The following is a 21,961-nucleotide window of genomic DNA, read 5'->3' as shown; positions in this document are numbered from 1 at the left end:
GCTGACTGGGCAAAAACATATTATGACACGAAGACATCTAAAAAAGAATATGAGATGGGAGATCATGTGTACAAGTTTAACTTGGGAAAGGGAAGACATGGAAATTCCTAATTACTTGCAGCGTTGCAAGGGCCATATAAAATTACAGAAAAGATCTTGCCTGTAGTGTATAGGATAGGTAAAAGGAGGGTGAGTTGACAGTGGAGCAGTTTGTCCATGGTTATCAGATACAAATGTTCCACCCAAAACATGAGGGGAAGAGGCTTGAGTAAGGTGAGGCTAGTTAAAAAGTAAATAAATAAGGAGTGTGATATGGAGGGTTGCCCTAGCAAGTGGGCAAATGTAAATATTGCTGGTGCAGGGTAAGTGCTAAGGGTTTTTGTGTAAAGGTATAATGTGGGGGGAGTGGGATATTTTTGAAATTGTTTTGGTTGCATGGCATGTTATGTCCCGGATTTATATAATAATTAATTTTATTTGCAGGCACTCCAGCTGGCATGTTGTATCTATAGTTTGTGTTAAATAATAATACCTTCAATTCCAGATGCTCCAGTGGAAGAGGGAATAAAAAATGGATTGTGCCTGGTACTTAATGTGTCCTTTTCTTTTTAGTCTAGAAGAATAATTAATTTCTTCATCAGCGCCGCATCCGTGGAGTGCTGGACCCCAGGAGGATGCCACTGGATCTGAGACCACGGGAAAGGCACCTGGACCGAAGAAGGGGGGTGAAGATAAAGTCTCCAGAGACCATGAAGATGGTGACCAGAGATAAGGACTGGCTGTATTTCCCGTGTTGCAGAATAAAAGGAGAAAATGTTTGGCTGATAGTCCTAATGTTAGTTCTGAGCGTCTCAGGTGCCATGGTTGCAAAGGCACAGTTTTGATACAGTCCGGACCGGCATCTGGAATTGCAGAAGAAAAAGCATTGGGTTTTATCTTAGGGAATAGAAGATTGATATATCAGAATATGTACATTAGCCTAAATCCTGAAGTCATCATTGACATTTTTTTAAATAATACAGAGGTAAAGTCAGATCAGGTATGAATGGGTGCAACCCCGCAAGGAAGAAGCTCGAAGGACAACTAAAGAAGTGATGCTGCAACTTGAAAAGACTGTGAGTTCGTAGGGTATTAAGAAAAGGAGAAGGAAGAGAATGGCTGTGTTACCAGTGACGTCTATTGTAATGACTATAACTTGTGCTGTGGTGGGCCCGACATTGTCCACAGCCAATGCCTTGTCTGTGGGTTCTTTAAGTGCTAAGGCACAAGAGTCAACATATTATTTGAAAGAGGTTTAGTGATTTTGGCAGTTCCAAAGATACTGATTTTGATATGGATAATTGTTCTCACCATTAAGAAGAAAATGTTGATCCTGGTTTTGAATACAGTGGGGATGGAGAAAATTCAATTGGGAGCAACACATACATTTTAAGTGTTTGATGTTGTTTTCTCCTGCAGTGATGTTCAGTGGATCCCAGCAGCAAAAGAGGGAGTATGCAGGAATAACTGGGGGCTGTGAGTTACAGGGGTTCATGCACATGTAGGGATAGTGTGGGCTTTGCACAGAAACATAAAAATTCAAATATTATAAATGTTAATTGCAGCCGGCGCGCACTAGATGGAAATGCACACATTCTTGCATTGAGCACATGTTTAAAAATTTTCTGTTTTAGGGTAACATTTCGTTGATCTGGTTTGCACTGCATCTAAATACTGACATAAACCAACAGGCTAACCATTCTGTAACATCTCCTTAACATAAATTAGTGCAAATTGGTCCAGATGAAATAACCTGAAAACGATTTGGAAATGCTCTTCTGCAATAAGGTTTAGCTTTGTGGCTTAATTCAATGAGATCTTAAACATGCAACAGAGCAGCAGTTTGTGCGGCAAGCAAGCTGCGAGATATGAAATGTGTGCTGCTAAAACAACACTATTGTGTTTGAGCAGGAAGGAAAATGTTACATTTGTAGTTTAGCAAAACTGTTGTTTTCAATGGGAAAAACACTGGCCAGGATGGATGATGATCTAGTGAAAGGGGAAGGATTTTTTTAAGTGGCAGTGGGAGGTTTTAAAAGGAACTGGGAGAGGGTGTGCAAGTCAGACGTGCAGGAACCACTTGGGAGGTAGACATCCACTGGCATCCAGGGGTTGACATTCTTGAGGGATTCCCCAGAGCTGGGCTGAGACAGTGCTGGCAGGCTTGCTGGGGTCATGACATTCCTTAGCAGTGGGCGAACCAATTGAGAAGGATTTCCACGGTCAGCTGTGCCCGGAATCTCACCAATCTCTAGTTAAATATGAGTCATAAGTGAGGATTTGCTGCATGAATGCATGGCAGGTAGCCAGACAGGATTAGTAGACTGTTTTCACGTATAATGTTTATTAATGTTTAAAATAATACAGTTTCAAATGTTCATAAAAAAGGTTGCTCTGCTGTTGTGATTTTTCTCTCTCTCTCAAACTGCATTGCTTGCCAATTTCTTCGTGTACAAGGGCATTGGGTAAGATAATGCTCAGGGAGTCTTTTGATGGGTGCAAACTTTGTAATATATAATATATATAATATAATCTCCTATTTTTCCTTTTTGTACACATGGCTTATACCACATGAGGTATTTTATCTGAAAAATTCTGAACGTCAATAGTATATAAACATGGAAATTTAAAACATATGGACTTGAGTTTTCTTTCCATGACTGCTCTCAGAAATTGAGAGTTCACAGGGACTAGGCTTATTTTACCAGAGGTGGTAATCCATTTTATCACAGGTGGTAAAATCTGAAATAGGTTTTTAGTTTTCATAGTAAGTGAGTTTAAGAGTCTATGGTATGTGTGTATAATATGATCTGTTTATAATATTATATGTTTTGCACTTTGGCTGCTAAAGCATACATCAGTATCGTGGATAAGTTGCTGAGAGAAAGTGATGCTGTCACATACTAAGTGTAATAAATCCGGTAGCTGGCCCCTTGAAAAACCCTGGGTAAAAGGACAGGTGTTAGACTATATTCTGGAGGGAGTTTTACCACTGTAAACGGAAGCAACCATTACATATACCACAATAAGACACCACTATTTATCACAATATTAAAACACCCCAAGTTTAGGTGTAACTCCTCCAGAAAATAAATATAACATACCTTGGCATCTGCTCTATAGAACTCAGGAGCAGACACTGATTAACATGTCCACTACTCATGAGTACATTGAGAACCTAAGTAAGCACCTCGAGCATGCTTTTGCTTATGCACCGCACAACTTAGAGAAGTCAGCTGAAGCAATTAAATCATACTACAACCTAAAGACTATGAACAAAGTAGTATGAGGTAGGTGACAAAGTTTATCTGTACAATTTCCAGAGGAATCAGCCCAAGGAACTGACATTTCTTCTGTCTTGGCGCGGTAATATGGACATTTTGGACACAATCTCACCTGTTGCCTATAAGAACCGCATCCCAAAAGGAGCCAGATGGAAGAGAAATCAGTCCATATCAATCAGTTAAAAAGCTGCCACCCCAGACAAGCTTTACGACTGATTGAGGAGCCCAATGAAGTAATAGCTGAGGAACCATCTGAGGAATGAATGTAAGAAGAAAACCAAGGATGGAAACTAAAATATATATATAACACGTAATAAGTTTAATTAATATGCATCGGAAATGTTAAAAAAGTATGGCTCACCATTGCAAAATTGAAACATGATGAATGTCTCTTGATTTATATATTGTCTCTTAAATTCATTGTAATATTATCCGGGGAAATCATGTCTAACCAAAAATAGTTAACAGCTGTTTTTACTCCACTCTCTAGAATTATTAACATCCTTCCTTCCAGCCTGGGCAACAGAAGTACTGGAGTACGGGAAGGACCTTAGGGCCTCTGGAATGGAACCAAGAAAAGAAAGAGGGAGCGGTTCCATGATCATACTACAGAACGCATAAACAAGAAGGTGGAGATCAGAGCGCCCACTTGTTGAGGAAGGAAAACTAGCAGGATGTGCCCCATCGAAAAATGTGAATTGTGAGAGAAACCACACTCTCCCCTGCTTGTTCCCAGGAGTAGTCATGATAAAAGAGCAAGGGGGGATTTGTGGGCTTTCATGGCAGCCCCAGGATCAAATGAACTGAAAGGCCATGTTAGACATATAATAGGCAGAAATACCTCCTTGTCATGGGAAGGGACACTGGTAGACTGAAAAGCCAGCATAACAACTGTCAACACTGCTAATGTGCCTGGTGAATTCAAGTTGTATGTACTTCAAATCCATGATGTACTTCTGCAGTTGAAGCAAGGAATATGTGAAAAATGAAACTAGGCTGCAGAAGGGAATTAGAAAGGCACATTGTGAGCTGACAGACAAAAAGGCAGCATTTCATTTTCAGCTGCCAAATTAAAAAAGCTTTTTTTAAAGAAAGATAAATACACTTACTAATTGCGGCTTGCATGCAATTGTCAAAGCTAAAAAAAAACAGAGGCTGAGTTTTCATCGGTGCCTGAATTGATCATTTATAAACCCAGAAACTGCGCTCATGGAAGAGGGTGCATTTTGCAGCTGAAATTATGAACACAAGGAGTTACAATTCACTTGCCAAAATGAACGTATGATGAGAAAATTAACAAGTCGTGGCAGGACACAATTATATTAAAAATAAACAGAAGGCCATATGTGCCCAAAGAAATGTAACCTTCACAAAAATAAGTGTCTGTATCTAGAGGCATGACTTTAACTATGTAGGACTCAGTTTCTATTCAGAACACTCAAGCAGTGACCAGGAAGGAATTGTATTTATTGGGACCTGTTCTCTGAGATAAGTAACAAGATGACAATGAGCCTTGGCATAAGACATGCTGATGATTTTACACCAGGCAAAAGTCAATAATGGAGTAGATGCCCTGTTCAGAGGAGAAATGAAACTTAACTGTCGAATGAAAGTCAGGATCTGTATATATGTTAGTTTAAATGAATGATCATAGTTTAATCATTGTCTCAAGAATCTTAAGTTTTGCCATAATGGCCCAAATAGTACTAAAAAGATGCCAAACATGCCTATGTATTGAAGTAACCCTTATCAAAGTTTGACCATAGGGACAAGAGTTACAGCCTAAAATGTGAGTTTAACTCCCCAGAAAATGTCACAAAGCAAAGATACAGAGATGTGATAACTTAATAAATTAGATATCTGGGTAGAAAATGTCATGTTCAAAACAATAATATTTTTTGTATAAACTGCAAAAAATTGCTGTTCCAACCTGCAACCTCCTGCCGAGATGGGAGTTAGTACATTACGAGTGGCATGATTAGAGGAACAAATATATATAAATATATATATATACAGATATATATATATATATATATATATATATATATATATATATATATATATATATATATATATATAAAAACAGAAAAGTAGCCAAAATCGAGCAGTCAATCTCTATTAAACAGCTGGTGCTCAAGGACGAGGTGGGTTACACCTGTAAACACAGATAACCGCAATCCCAATTGTGCAGAACATTTTTTTTATTTTATTTTGATACAGCTGAATAAATCAACTTTTCAAAATTATCAAACAGATATACATTTCCAATTTCATTCAACACAATTAATAACAAACAAAAATGTAACAATGATAAAAGGTTACAATTCGGAACATGGCAAATGAAACAGAATGTGAGCAATTAATATGGAAATTTAAAACTTAAAATCTAATACATTTCAATTGATTTTTCGAGTGCACAAAAATAACTTTGAGTATATACAAATGGTATTCATAGTTCAAATTAAGTTTGTAAATAGATTTCACCAGGTAAAATGGCTTCCAAAAAGAGCAGAACATTGTAAATGGCTCACAAGACTGGGATTCAAACATTGCCTGGCCACACATAGTAAAGTGCTTGGTTAAATGTATTTGTGCAATAACAAACAGATTGTTAAAACCTACACAATCTACACGGACCACGTAAAGATAAAAACACTCACCCACAACGGTAAAGAAAAGACCACGCATTCCGCCCAAACAGGGGCTTCCTCAGACTATGATCAAACAGTATTTTATAATAGTTACCATCACAATATACAAACACAGGCCACTCCCCCTCAATCTCGATCATGTGACAACCAAAGAGTATGTGGATGGAATTGACTAGTTCTTATCAAGTTATATATGAACACAATATACATAATTTGCTCAATACTAAAAGGACCAAACAAACTCACATGTTATATATTAGATTTAAAGTCACATAAAATATGACATATTAAGCTTGAAGGTGAGCAACCGGTAGCCTGTGTTAACACAATAAAATATGATTATGGAAACATTGGTTCGCTAGTGCGCATTTCATGTCTCTTAAGCCAACATTATATGATAAAATATCAATCTCATGCTGGCAAATACTTCCAGGGGCGAGTGAGTGGAATGGTCCACAGCAGCACCTACATCCAACAATATTATTACAGGAAAAAACAATAGTTTTGTGTGTGATACCTTTTTGTTCTTTACCTTGTCTTTTCTAAATGGAGTGTATACACATCCAAACCTCAACATACAATTAGATGGCTTCCACAATATTTGCCTTTTACAAGGAACTTTCATAATACACGTGTCTGCATAGCAAGCAGATGGAAAAGCAACTGATATCATATGAAAAGACAGTAAAGGTAGACATTACTAAATAAGTATGTTTAGCTCCATCAACACTCAGGTACAACAACAACTTTTAAACTTTCTTAATGTGCAAATGTCTTGTTGTTGATATCTGCCACCCAATAATGCTAAGCTTGTAACCCATTGCATACAAATGTAGGTCCATTTCATCACAGTTAATGCTTTTACAAAGTTGCAAATAGCAAACATCAAATAACGTTAACAGCAGATGGAATTTCTAAAGTGCAAGCGCTACAATATAGAGTTCTTAATAAAAGCAAACCACAGTTATATATTAATCTTTTCTACATCATGTTAGAATTCCAATGGTTGTAATAGCATCATTCATAATGAAATCCATGCTAAAACCTAAATATAAAAAGTGCTAGAACAATTTGTCTAGCATCAAGTACGATAAAGTGCAAATGCTTCAGTACATAATTCTCAATGCATCAGTGCTATTATTTTTACAAAGATAATTTTAGATCTTGTCTACATTCTAATATTATAGGTGAATCTTTAATAATAACGATTATATACTAGAACCATTAAACATTCAAAGGTGCCAGTGCATCTGTGCATATTAAATGTCATACCTGATCTATGATAGAGTATCTCTAAGGGGGTCGATTCATGGAGCAAACGTGCGCCGAAAATCCCAGCGCAAGCAGGCGCAAGGTGGCGCAAGCGTGAGAAATCCAGCGCACGCGCACGCGTGCGATTCAAGGAAGACGCTGCGCGTGTTTCCCGCTGTCCGTGCGCCAAATCCTGCCATGGCGCACACGGGCACACACAGCGTGCGCTACGCGCACAGCAAAAGCGCACATAGCACGGCGCACACAACTAAAGTGGGCGGAACAGTGGGCATAACACGCGGAATGGGGAATAACACGTGAAAAAGAAGGCGTAACTGGGGAAGTACTGCAGGGAACTACACGGACTGCCCACACGCACGCGAACAACCCGTATTCATGGATTCGAATACGGGAAACCCGCGCACGGCAAAAGACGCACACAGGCGTCAACGCGTCCGCCACACGAAGGCAGGCAAAAGCGTCCCCGCGCACAGTATAAAAGTGCGCGCAAACAACAAACACGTATATACAGCTACGATGAATGCCCCATTTGTCGCAGCACTGATCGTGGGACACCGCAGGAGGAGGAGAATAGCCAGGGCACGCATTTTCGCACCACGGACAAGCCTTTTTGGGATGCCTGACGACCAGGTCTACGGCAGGTATAGGTTTCCACCCCATATCATCCTAGACCTGGTCAGGGAGTGGGAAGATGACCTTACATCATCCACCCTTTGCTCCCAAGCATTGAGCCCCTTGGAGAAGGTGCTCAATGTCCTGCATTTCTTGGCCACTGGGTCCTTTCAGCGGACTACTGCCATAGTGGGGGGGGTTTCACAGGCCACGCAGTCACGCTGCCTACACCAGGTACTGGCAATCATGACAGCGCGCCCCTCAGTCCGCAGGCACATATACATGCCCAGAACACCCGCAGAAAGGCAGGCCGTTGTCCTGGATTTTTTCAGGGTGGCAAACTTCCCCAAAGTGCTTGGTGCCATAGATTGCACCCATGTGGCCCTACGTCTACCTAGGGCCACTGAGCACATCTACCGAAACCGCAAGCACTGGCATTCCATCAATGTACAGGTGGTATGCGATGCAAAGGGAATCATCACCTCTGTCTATGCAAACTACCCTGGCTCCACCCATGACAGTTTCATATACAGAATGTCCGCCCTGAGCCGGGCCCTGGAAGCTGGGCAGCATGGCGACACCTGGCTCCTAGGTGAGTACAAATGCCCTTGCACATGCAAGCATGTCACACACACACACACAAATACACAAACCCCAATAATCACAACCATTTACACCTCCCCAGGGGACAGTGCCTACCCTCTGAGCAACCACATGATGACGCCAATCCGGAACCCCACCACATCACCCCAGGTAAGATACAACATTCGGAGTGCTCAAGTCACTCCGAATGTTGTATCGCTCAAGTCCGCTCCCTTGACCGCTCTGGCCGGCAGCTACTCTATGCACCCCCAGTAGTGTGCAGGATCATTGTGGCAGCATGTGTCCTGCACAATGTTGCAACACGGCAGGGCGTACCGGTGGACATGGTGGTGTCCCCACATACCCAACCACAGGCACAGGCGCTGCCCATGGGAGGGGACAGGGCACGTGGCGAGGAAGCCCGGACCCAGCTTGTGGCCACATTTTTCACCTAAACTCCCACCCCTGCGGAGTTCACACAGGCCTGGCACATACCAGGTGACAATCGATGATGACAAAGAGACAGTCAACTGTCACAACCCTACCACCCTGAGATAGTTGCCATGGAAGTGCCACATTATCTGCATCCCTAGCTACTTAAACACAAGCTATCCTGTGTGATCAAAAGGCACACATATGACATGACATGATATGGCATTTGTAACGTCCCTATACACAAGTGTTTCAAGGTGCGACGAGGCAGGGAGGGGGGAACAAGGGAAGACAGACAACGATACTACTAGGCCAGGTGTCATTTAGATTGCGCAAGTGCAGGGGTAGGGGGCAGGTTAAAAGTGCAAGGGGAAGGGGAGGGGGGAGTGCAGTACAGGGTAAGTAGACTAAAAAACAAATAAATAGCCCAGCTGGTGGCAACTGCAAAGGTAAGTGCAGACAAGTGCTGGGAAGGGGGGGCTGTAGGGATAGAGAGACAGTCCCGCAGTGCAGGGGTTGCCAGGGAGGCAGTGCAAGTGGATAGTGGCTGGGCCAGGGACCGAGGTTGGTGAGAGTGGCCCAGTTGCAGATCCAGTGCAGTTCCAGTGAAGAATTTTGCAAGGGAGAGGGAGAGAGAAAGCAGAAGCAAAGAGGAAGGTCTTGAGGTGCTTCCGGAACCGGAGATGGTTCTCCTCAAGTTCCAGTGAGGCAGGAAGGCTGTTCCAGAGGGAGGCCCCTGCCGCGGAGAGAGATCTACCCCCAGCTAGTTGCTTTGAGAAGCGGATGACCCTGACATGCAAGGTGTGAATCACACACACCTGCAAAACAGGCCATGACCATCACTGTTATGTCACTCAAACCCTCCCAAACCACAACATGACATGGCAAGCAACACCCATACACCAACACAGTACCAATAAGGTACACATTGCCATGTCAAAAATGTACAGTGGCATCAGACAATGATGCCTGACATGGAATCAGATGAAATGACTGACCAACAACCTCCCACCCAAAATAAGTCATTCCCAAATGCATTACAAAAGTTGTAGACGTAACATAACAATGAATGCCTGTCTACATGCACATTGTGCATTGCAAAATCAACACTGCAGCTTCTGTGTGCTGTGTCCAACTCCTGCAACACACTGCTCAGCGCACAGCACAGTGAACAACTATTGTGTGTGATGCACACCCTGAGCATCACATCTAAGCGACAAACCACATCAAAAAGCAAATTAGGCATGTACAGGATCCATAATTGGTCACAGAACATGTGCTGCAGGGACACAGTGGGCACCAGAAGGCACACAGAGTGTACACGTGGATATCCAAGGGTGGTTGTACATGTAGTGCATCATAGTGCAAGTGTGTGGGTCAGTAAGGACATGCACTCAACATATGCATGTGCAATCAAGTGACCATCAGTGTCCTCTACACATCACATGTGAACATTCACCATGTGTACACCCCAGCATGTCAAACCACAACTATCCCCTCACACCTGAAAGGTAAACACAACACATGAACAGGCATTGATCAGCAGAACACAACATGTACATAGGATACCACAATTACAATGTCAGGGTTCCCATCACACTGCAGGGCAAGGCAACTATCAACAACAAACCCCCCCCCTCACAAATGACCATGACCCACTGAACAACTGCACCTGGGTCAGGGAGCCTTCAACCCTCAATTTCACCTGGCCACAGGATCACCCTTCCCCTTCGTCACCATCTCCCACCTTGTGTGTAAAAAGGTGCCTGCACCCTCAGAGTCCACCCTCATTTGCAAAATCACAAAATCCAAGCCAGAAAAACGAACCAGAACACCCTCCAGTAGATGACTTGACGTAGCAATACCTCACAAAGGCCAAGTACTACCACAATGATGTAACAACCAAGGTAGCACAGTAAAACAATGTCACAACAGGATGTGAACCATGTGTGGTACATAACATAGAATGATACACCATGAACGGATGTGTACTGTCACAGGTCCCGTGTACAGGCGCAGGAGTGGCACGAAACAACCACCCCCACCGTGTCCCGGGTGCCTGCAAGGTCAAACTCACACAGGCCTCTGAGACCCTGGTGGGGAAGGAGGGTCAGGGATATGCAGTCGGGACAGGTGTTGGCACACTGGATAACTGGAATGAGTGGCAGGAGAGGGGAGGAGGAATGACACATGAAAGTAGGGAATGCACGAAAATGTACTACCTGCATGAACACATACACAATCCGAACAAACTTGGACATCATTGTCATGGCCTTCTGTAGTCCAGGCTTAGGAGTGGCACGAACCAACCACCCCCTCTAGGGTTTTGGCGCCTTCAAGTTTGGTGCTTACACAGGCATCCGCAACCCCAGCGGGGAAAGAGGGTTAGGGAACGTTGCTTGGATAGGTACGGGAAGCAGGAACACCGGGTAGAGGGTACAGGTTTCAAAATTGGATAGGACTCCGGGTGATTAGTGGAAAACAAACATACCAAATTGAATTACACATTCATCCATGCATTAGTGCACCCCCCAGCAAGCCTATGCAGAGGAGTTTGAAAGAAAAACAAGACACTTAGCTCTGGTTTTGAGTGCTGGCCTCCTGCCTGCCCACTCTCAGGTCCGGTTACAGGAGCACTGCAATGCTGCAAAGAGAGCCACAGTTAATAATCTGTCCGTGCCCATAACACAAAAACACACCACCAAACATGCCCCATAGCAACAAACTACTCTACAAACAGACAATCTGGTGTAGATGCTTCGTACCCATATGTAACATTACCCCTGTGATGGGCCATACACAGTCAATGCAGTAAGTCAGCCGCCGGTGGGTGCGTGGCAAATGGAACACCAATGTGTCACAATTCACACAACATGCAATGTTCCCTGGGTAAGCAGACAGACCCATATAGCAAGGCATGACTTCAGAACAAGTCTTGTTCCACCATGACAAAGTAGTCAGTGCATGTATCAAAATGTACATGGAAATGAAATGCACCGCACCCGAGTATGTCCCTTGCTGTATGTCCCTGTGAGCTGCCCCTTTCCATGTCTCGGAAGGCTACATGGTTGATACAAGTGCCTCAATGGTCCTTGGTGTACCGGAGGGTATGTGCCACTGCCCCTGCAGGTGTCCCAGACAACCTTACAATCAACAGCCATCAGTCCACCAACACATCTGAGCTGCATTGTGTGCTTCAACACCAATATTCGTCCAAGCTCACCCTCAGTGCTGTTACTAAGCCTGCATGTGCAACTCGCCTGGTGCAAGCTTTGCTGTGTTGTGGCCCCCCTGTGCTGCTCACCTTGCCTGGAGTTCCTTGGAACACATCAGCAGTTTTAGGATGTAGGTCTGCAATCCCTGTGCCTCTGCTTGTGCACACATGTGCATGTGGGCACCAACAAACGTGTCCAGGATTCAGACGTCCAATGGGCCATGTCTGCTGGCAAAGGTGGTCTGGAGGCTCATCCCCCTGAAGAAAGGGCATGAAACACATGATTAATGCTTTAAAGTCATCTGTGTGTGTCTCTTCAGGCATCTCATTACTGGACCATGTCAGAGACTTACATCAGAAATCACACCATCAGTCCGTCTTTCACATCCAAAGTGTGGAACACACTATCTACCGCATGAATTGCAACAAGCACGTGTACAGTAAAGATAAGAAACATACTACACAATGCATAGCAATGAATGTACACATTAATCATGAAACACCCCATCTAGCAAAAGCTGAACAGTGGACAATAACACCGCAATCATCCCCACTAGGGGTGTCAACACAAGTCACACAGCACGAGACATGCCACAGATATGACAGTCCAAAGCCCTTGTGTAAAAGGCTGTAACACCGAACCATCCTTGCAAGCCCATGGATAAGGGAGGCAGGAGTGGCATATGTAAGTCAAGGACCCCAAGCAGCAAACACATACACAAGACAAGCCTGAAGGGCCCAGCTGGAACAGACAGTGGATGCCTTCAAAAGCCACAAAGCACCGCACCGGCACATGAAAGCACAATAGACAAGCAATTTTGAACTATATTAACTAATTACACTAACTATGAAAAACCTACATTACCTAATTAAACTAACTATCAAACAGAAACGTAACTAACTAAACTGAAAGAAAAATGCAAAAATGGCCACATACGACCCGGGGGAGAGGGGAGGCACCCAGGAGGGGGGAGGTACAGGGTGCTGCTCAACAGCCACATGCGATGCTGAGCCAAAAAAAAAAACCTCCATGGGCTCAACGCATGCACAGCCCGACCTATGTGGGAGATAGATGGTCGTCCGAGTCTGGCTCATCCTGGAAAGGAGGACGTGGCACAGTAGCCTGGCCACGCCTAGCCGCAGCTTGCCCCTCGTCGGCAGCAAGTCTGCCGGACGGGTGAGCCTGGTTCTGTGTGGCGATGTGACGTAGGTCTGCATGCAGAACCTCACGTGATACACGTGCTTCCTCTTGCAAGGTAGCACGTGTAACACGGAGTTCCTCCTGCAAGGCCTGGCTGGACAACCGCTGCACCTCCCGGCAAGCCTGTAGCTCAGCCGAGATGGTACGCTCAAGCTGTGCAAACCTCTCCTCTGCCCGCTGCCTCTGGGACATCATAAGGACACCCAGAGTGGATTTGAGGGAAGCATACTCCTCCCTCAGGGCATCCATGTGCGCCTCTGCGTGAGCAGCAATTGCTTGACGCAGAGACGACATTTCAACTTGGCGTGCCCTGTCTGAGGCCGCCATGCCCAGCCTGAGCGAGCGGGCCGTGGACCGTGCCGCCTGCTGCTGGAGAAGCACCTGCCTAGCAGGGGGGAGCACAGATCGGGCCACACGCTCCATGCTCTCAGCGATGTTCTCCATTGCTGCCCCCTGCCGTTCTGAATTCGCAGTCATGTCTTGCTCCCACTCAGTATACTGCGGTTGCGCGCGGCGACCGCGTTGCCGGGCTTGACCCCTGCGGGACCCAAGGACCGGGAGTCCTCGTTGTGTTGGCACCGCCCGCGGCTGCACGACTACATGCCCCCGTCGACGTGATGTCCCAGGCACATCAGTGACTGGTGTGGAGGGTGACCCTGCGTCCCGGTCCACCACGGGCGGAGGAACCAAGATTGTCTGATCCCTCAGTGCAGGTGTCGCGGACAGAGGAGTGTCCACATCAGAATCACTCACCCCTGACACATGGACTTGATGCTCATCCAACTCAACATGGACGTCAGAGTCGTCATCAAGGCTGGACTCATAGGCAGCCAGAGACAAGATGGACTGTAGCACTTGGGGGTTTTCGTGGCCTACCACCCCACAACCCCCACTTGTGCCAGGTTGATGTAGTGGTAACAACCCTGTGTCTGGCATGACAACACCATCCTCCGCCTCCATTGCGTCATCACCTGAAAAATAGAGAGAAAAAAGGTCAATACACATGTCAGAAGCACACAACACACACACACCGACAACAAACGCATCAGGCAGACATGTGACACACAACATATAACCTGGCATGCATGCTGGGTCAACTTTGAATTGCTTCTGTGATCAGACCTGTTGAAAGGTGGCAGTTTCCATGGAAGTGGGTCTATGCAGTGCAGAAAATGTGTACGCCACTCACTACCTACATGTACAAGCACTACATGGTGTGTGTCAGGAAATGTGAAGGCAGTGCAAGGTCAAATTCAGGCATCACGTGCATTGTGCATTCAATGTGTACCATACCTAGAAGCCAAGCACCCCTCCACCCAAGTACAAAAGCAGGGATGCCTAGCATGGTATCAAAAGGCTGACCATACACCTGTGTATTGACAGGTAGTGTTGACTGGCATCAACAGCTTAATGTGATTCAAGTGACAACACTGCAAATGATGATGGGACAGTAAGCAGGACACATGATGAAAACTCTGGAGGCCGCCCACGTGTGAAGAAGACACAACAACAGTTGGACAGAGTCATTGGCCATTGAACAGGCTGAGGCCTGTGAGTCACACAGATTGTCAGACCCTAAACATGTGTGAAACGCAGCACTGACCCACAGTTGACATGGGAAGGCTGATGAGATGCCATACAATGTATGTCACCCAGGACTTGTATTACAGTGATCATCCAGTCAAGGACACATAGGGGCATGCGTACAATGCACATGGAGCACTCATGTCCCTGCGGGACATCTGACCTATGCACAGTACAAGTGAGATACCCTGCATCAAGTACTAATGCTGTACCACATGGCATATGTCTGACAGATTGTACGCTGGAAGTTAGCATCTACACAGGACGCATGAACAGGAAAGTACACATTGGCAAGATTGAAGCAGACCAGTGCAAAGGTGGAACTGGGGTGCAGAGTGGCGGAGGAGGGGCAAGGGAGCATGCCTACATGGAGTCCCCGCATGCAGGCAGAGGAGACATGCACGTCAGTCATGCAATGACATTGTGCCTGGGCTGAGAGGAAGGTCACCCCACGCCACATGCAGAAGGGCCAGTGAGCTGGAACATGGACCGGAGGGGCATACTTGTAACCAGCATGTCAGTAGGGTGCAATAGTGCTGATGTGGACAGTCCCCGTCTGCTCCACATGTCCACCATCCAGCAGAGCAGACATGCATCACGGAAGCATTGCATTACTTACACATCAGAACCATGTACACGTCACATGTGGTGGCAATCATGCACAACACATCCCACAAGTGAAACACACACGTCCTCAACAAACACGCATCAACACTCACTGGACTGGGCATCAAAGTCCAGCATCTCTCCCACTCCTTCGACTCCTTCGACCAATTCAGGTGGTATGAACTCTGCAACGAGTGCCTCATGCGGAGTGAGCTCTTCCTCCTCTGGTGCAGGCCCACCGCCAGTCATCAGAGTCAAGTTGTAATTAGAGGCACGCTTAGCCTTAGTGCTGCGTTTGATGTCATTCCAACGCTTTTTGCACTCTTGCGCCGCGCGCACCTCACGGCCGAATGAACTGACATGTTCCGCAACATGCTTCCAGTGGGTGTCACATGGGGCAGCCGTAGTCTGACTATTGGCACCCACTAGCATGTCACGGCTGTGGCCCCGCACGTAGCCCACGAGGAAGTCCAGTTCCTGCTTGCAGAAAGGCTTCTTCCTCGACGTGCAGGAGGTCGTGGCTGTGTGTGGGGTCCCAGCCTGTGCTGCAGGTGCAACCTTCCTCCTCTTGGACTGTGGCGCAGACCCTGGCTGGCTAATGCCGCCCTGACCAGTATGGCCAGTGGGTTTGGTGGATTGAGCCAAGGGAGTGGCAGGTGGAGGGACGACCAAAGGCCTGACTTGTGTCAGTGGCATCTGGGTGCCCTCTAATGAACCCTGCACAGCAACATCAGCTGTGGCAGGGTCATTGACCGCAACGGTCCTGGTTGGCAGACTCACAACCGGGGTGTTGTTGGGTGCATCTGCCCCTGCACTTGCCAACACCCGGCTGTTCGGGGCAGCAGATGACATAACTTCCCCAGGGACACGTGTCTTGGTCTGAGCAGCCCTGCCTGCCCCTATGGTTTCCCTCCTGGCCTGTTGGAAATCTACCAAGGGCTCCTCAAGTGTCAACGCAGCCTGCGCTGGCAGACCCTGAGCCTGGGTGGCGGTGTCCACAGCTGCACCTGCAGCTACCACTACCCTTGGGCCCAAGGCAGTCGATGGAACGGACTGCCTGGTCACACGGGCGCCAGTGCCAGATGCAGAAACTGCATCCCCCGGAACCACAGGGGGTGGTGGCATGACTGCACCGACACATGGCACAAAATTGGGCTCAAGTGGCGCACCCTGCCTCTTCCCCCTCTGTGGTCCCCCTGGACACCCTGGTGTCCCCCTACTCCCTGGTCACCACGGCCACGTCCCCGACCACGCCCACCACGAGGAGTACACCCAGCTGAGGCGCCCCTCACCTTTGGTGTCCTCCCAACCATGGCACAGATGTAGTAGGGCCGGCACAGATGGAGTAGTGCCAATGGGAGGTGTACACCACAATTGACCTGGGCAATTGGGGTGAAGGGGGTGGGAAGCAAGATGTTAACAGCCCCCCTGCACCTGCAAGGCTGTATGTGACCCCGGTGATGTAGTGACGGGTCACGCAACGCTGAGGCACCCCAAAACTGCAGTAAAACCATGCACGCAACCCTGCAGCCTACGTGCGTGGAATCAATCTCCCGCAGTACGCGGTGGCACCCAGTAACACGAATAACGCGTACACGTGGGACACGCAGGCTACTATGACATCGAAAATGGGTGCGATACACAGGGGCACCCGCAGTGGGAAAAATAGCATGTGCGACTCACCGTTTGACTAGCGCGATGCAGAAAAACACGCGTAGCCAATACCCCCGCCAAAAGAAGAGATACGTCCTTGATAGCTGTGAAGTTGTGATGGCGCGCGAAACAACAGGAAGCAGCAACACACGTCGGTCTCCACGAAAGGCACGTACAGCGAACTGCTGGCCTCGCTCACCTTTAACCCGTGCTGAGGGAAACGCCTGTGCGTGTCACGTCACTTACACGCAAGGGCCCTTTCCTCGGATTACACGTGGACGTGCAGTTTTTCACGCTCGCTGAAACGCCCATGCACGCCTGCGCGCGTCACGTCACAGAGGCGCTTGCGCTTGAAGGGCCTTCTGTCCAATGAAATTGCGTATGCGTGCAGACGCGCTTACGCGCTAAGGGCCTTTCCTCGAATTACACGCTGACGTGCAGAATTTTCACGTGCCAAATCACTCTGTATCAAGCTGGCCACGCGTAAGCACACGGAAGACCACGCTCCTGCCCAAAAGGCCGAATTACTGCCCCCCAGAGCCCCGAGCAGCCTCCCACGAGCCATCTGCTGCTGCCTGCCTGCCTGCCTGCCTGCTGCCACCGTGCCCTGCCATTTGGTGCCTGCACATCAGCCATCTGCAGGGGTCCAGTTGCTGTGTCCACCCCTGCTGGAACAGAAGACTCCCGACTGGGATACCATCGCTCCACAGCCCAGCCCCAGGACCCAGTTGCCCACCCACGCCTGCCTCGGGGGTCACCATGTCGGGGCAATCACCATCCAAGACCACTGGCGACCCCCAGCCAGAGGGGCAGAGGGCCACTAGCTTCAGTCAGAAGGAAGTTGGTGTCCTGGTGGAGCATGTCCTGGGGCATTATGATGCCCTCTTCGGATCATCACGCGCCGACAAGGATGGACGGGACAGGATCTGGACGGACATCGTGACTGCCATCAACGCGGAGGGGGTGGCAGTCCGACTATCCCATCATGTCAAGAAGCGCTGGGAGGACCCTCAACAAGGCCCGGCGCCTCCTGAAGGCAGCGGATGCTAAGGGGCGCCGGGTCCACTTGTCGGTAGATCAGATGAGGGTACTGGAACGCATATCCCCAGCACTCCACGTCCAGGTCCTTGAGAGGCAGTCCCGTCTGGAGTCGAGCGATAAGTGGCCAAACATTGCTGTGTGAGACAGGGCATGTTGCAGTGTGCTGGGTGTCTGATACTTGCCTGTATGTTTGACATAGGCCATGTACGCGTGTGTGTGTGCAGGGACATCATGGTCATGCATGTGAGACCAGTAATGTGTGAAGCACACGGTTGGTGTATATGTTTAAATGCTACATGGGGAGCCTATGCGGAATGGACACATGAGAGCATGCCAGTCTCTGTTCCTGGACATGGGTGGGGGTGAGGGATGGGTGATGATGCCATGTACATGTATGGTGTCCATGTCTGTGTGTCTGACCTGCGTGTCTGTGACTTGTGAATGCCATGGATGCATGACACATGTCTGTGTCAATGTTCAGATTCACTGATGCAGCCTAACTATCCTTGCATCCACTGTGTCTGGGGTGTACGAGTCCAGATGGATGAAAGAACGGTGAAGTGTGTGCATGTGATAGGCATGACCCATGATGCATGTGAGTTCAAAAACAACATTGTATGTTTGGACAGTCCCTTGGACATGTATGCAAATGTCCATAGCATGCGCCATGCCTGTTACTGCATGTGTTTTGCCTGCACTGACCCATGTGTTGTGGAGGGACATGATGGAAGTGATCTTTGACAGTGCCACTCGTCTGCTATTGCTTCCTGTCTAGGGGACCATTGCACAGTACCCTGATGCTTGTGTTCTATGTCTCCCTCTACACAGCGCAAAGTAAAGAAGAGGGCGGAGACGGCGCTGTGGAGCAAAGCGGCGGGGATGCCCCCATGGCTGCAGCGGAAGGGGTGGGTGAGCCCCCACAGGGGCTTGCAACGGCGGAAGACGGTGTGGAGCCATCCAGGTTGGTGGTTTCCACAGAGGAGGAGGAGGCCGCTACTGAGCCGCACATGGGGCCTGGTGGGGGCATCCCTGCTGGTGCAAGTGGTGCAGTCCAGGGGCAGGGGCAGGAGGCAGCACAGGTCGCCGTGGAGGTGCCTGTGCATGTCACTGTCCCTGACACTGTGACTGCACCACCATGCACCAGCAGGGATGACCCATCCCAGTCCCGTCCGCAGGTAGGGGGGATGTCCATGTCATCTGACTCCCCTCCACCGGCGGACGAGGGGACCCCTGGCCATATGGAGAAGGTCCTGATTGGTGTCGTGTTGCACACGCGTGACATTCGTGATGACGTGCGTGCTTCCCGGGGGAGCACGCACGTCATCACGAAGAGCACCGTGCCAACGTGGCCCAGTTGGGAGCGGTCGTGGTCGGGGGTCTCGTACATGTGTCGGGCACTCTGGCGACCCTCTCCTCCTCTGTGGAGGCTATGCGCCATTCGTTCTCCATGCCGTCCTCCGGCCCAGATGCCACCAGGGCCCCCTGTGGACCTGCCCCGACCAATGCAGCCAACTCGGTGGCGATCCCATCCCTGCCACAGTCGGGAGTCGGAGGTCCAGCAGGGGTGGACACACCAGCAACTGGACCCCAGCAGATGGAAGATGTGACGGCATCATCGGACAGGGCACGTGCACGACGGCGTTGGTGGATTCCATCAGCCTGGATGCCGTCGTGCTGGCACAGGCAGTTGCGTCGGAGGCAGCGGCAGGCTCGACGTGGGAGGCATCATGGCTCGTGGCCATCAACATCAGTGGTGCAGGCATCGGCCGGAGGGCAGGAGAACCCTGGAATGGGAGTGGCTTCCGTGTGGGAGCGGTTGGGCCAGCAGATGGGTGCGGAGCGGCAGCGGGCAGAGGAGGAACGGCTCACGATGGTCAGGGCGGAGAACTCCATGCGGAGGGCGCTGAGGCGGGCTAATTGCCTCGAGGGTCTTCGCAGGGAGTTGGAGCTGGACACTGCTTTATCCCTGCGAGACCTCGGGGCCAGGGAACATGCCCGCCTCCAAGCCATTGAACAGGAGTTCGATGATGCCCTGGCCCATGACAACATCCAGTGAGCCGTTGGACTAGCCCGCTGCCCTTGTAAATAGTTATGTAGTTAGTGTTAGGTTTCCTTTGCTTTTTTCTTGATTTTGGACCTTTTGGACAATGACCAACATTTTTGTATATAGTTTTTTTATTACGTAGTATTTTTAGATAGGTTTCATTTCTTCAGTTGGGATCATGGACCCTGGATTGTTTATCTGTATATAGTTGACTGTTGGATCATGGATTTTTTTTTTAATTTACCCACGGAGCAATGGTTTTTGGTTTTGTTTTTCCCTTGGATGTACTTTTTTGAACTGTGACTTTGGACACCTTTCCTTTGGATTATGATTTGTGGTTTTTCATTATTTTACGGACATGCTGCTTTTTTTATTTTAATTCCCATTGTCGTTTGTTTATTTTTAATCCCATTTATGTGGCTTTTAATACATTTTTTCCATCAAACTTCAATGTGTAGTATCATATCATTGGTTTCATGCATGTCATGAGATGGGTTTTGACATTCACTTACACCCATGGTGTGTATGTGAGGGACATGTGTTCATTTACATACTTGCCATTGGGGTTGTATCATGTAATTGGCAATTCTGAGTGGGTGGATGCAATACTGGGTGGGTGTTCGGCATGTGGAGACTGCCCATAAGGGCCAGGGATCTAGATTGTGATGACGTGTTGGCTGGGGGACATGTGTCAGGGCCTGCTGGCAGGTGCCTCGCAATGCTGGGGGGTGGAGGTACAGGGAGACAGGAGTGGGGGCCTGGTGGAGGGTGCCCTGCACTGCTGGGGGGTGGGGGTGCTGGAAGACAGGAGTGGGGGCCTGGTGGAGGGTGCCCCTGCACTGCTGGGGGGTGGGGGTTCAGGGGGACATGAGTGGGACATGAGTGGGGGCCTGCTGGCAGGTGCCTCGCAATGCTGGGGGGTGGGGGTGCTGGGAGACAGGAGTGGGGGCCTGGTGGAGGGTGCCCTGCACTGCTGGGGGGTGGGGGTGCTGGGAGACAGGAGTGGGGCCTGGTGGAGGGTGCCCCTGCACTGTTGGGGGGTGGAGGTGCAGGGGGACATGAGTAGGACATGAGTGGGGGCCTGCTGGCAGGTGCCTCGCAATGCTGGGGGTGGAGGTGCAGGGGGACATGAGTGGGACATGAGTGGGGGCCTGCTGGCAGGTGCCTCGCAATGCAGGGGGGTGGGGGTGCAGGGGGACATGAGTGGGACCTGAGTGGGGGCCTGCTGGCAGGTGCCTCGCAATGCTGGGGGGTGGGGGTGCAGGGAGACAGGAGTGGGGGCTTGCTGGCAGGTGCCTCGCAATGCTGGGGGTAGGGGTGCTGGGAGACATGTGTGGGGGCCTGGTGGAGGGTGCCCCTGACTGGTGGGGGGTGGGGGTGCAGGGAGACAGGAGTGGGGGCCTGGTGGAGGGTGCCCCTGACTGGTGGGGGGTGGGGGTGCTGGGAGACAGGAGTGGGGGCCTGGTGGAGGGTGCCCTGCACTGCTGGGGAGTGGGGGTGCTGGGAGACATGTGTGGGGGCCTGGTGGAGGGTGCCCCCGACTGGTGGGGGGTGGGGGTGCAGAGAGACAGGAGTGGGGGCCTGCTGGCAGGTGCCTCGCAATGCTGGGGGGTGGGGGTGCTGGGAGACATGTGTGGGGGCCTGGTGGAGGGTGCCCCTGACTGGTGGGGGGTGGGGGTGCAGGGAGACAGGAGTGGGGGCCTGGTGGAGGGTGCCCCTGACTGGTGGGGGGTGGGGGTGCAGGGA

The sequence above is a fragment of the Ambystoma mexicanum genome, chromosome 10 (genome assembly GCF_040938575.1).
Source record: "Ambystoma mexicanum isolate Mex_15411 chromosome 10, UKY_AmexF1_1, whole genome shotgun sequence".
NCBI lineage: Eukaryota > Metazoa > Chordata > Amphibia > Caudata > Ambystomatidae > Ambystoma > Ambystoma mexicanum.
The sequence above is the reverse complement of the archived record's forward strand: the minus strand, read 5'-3'. Positions refer to the sequence as shown.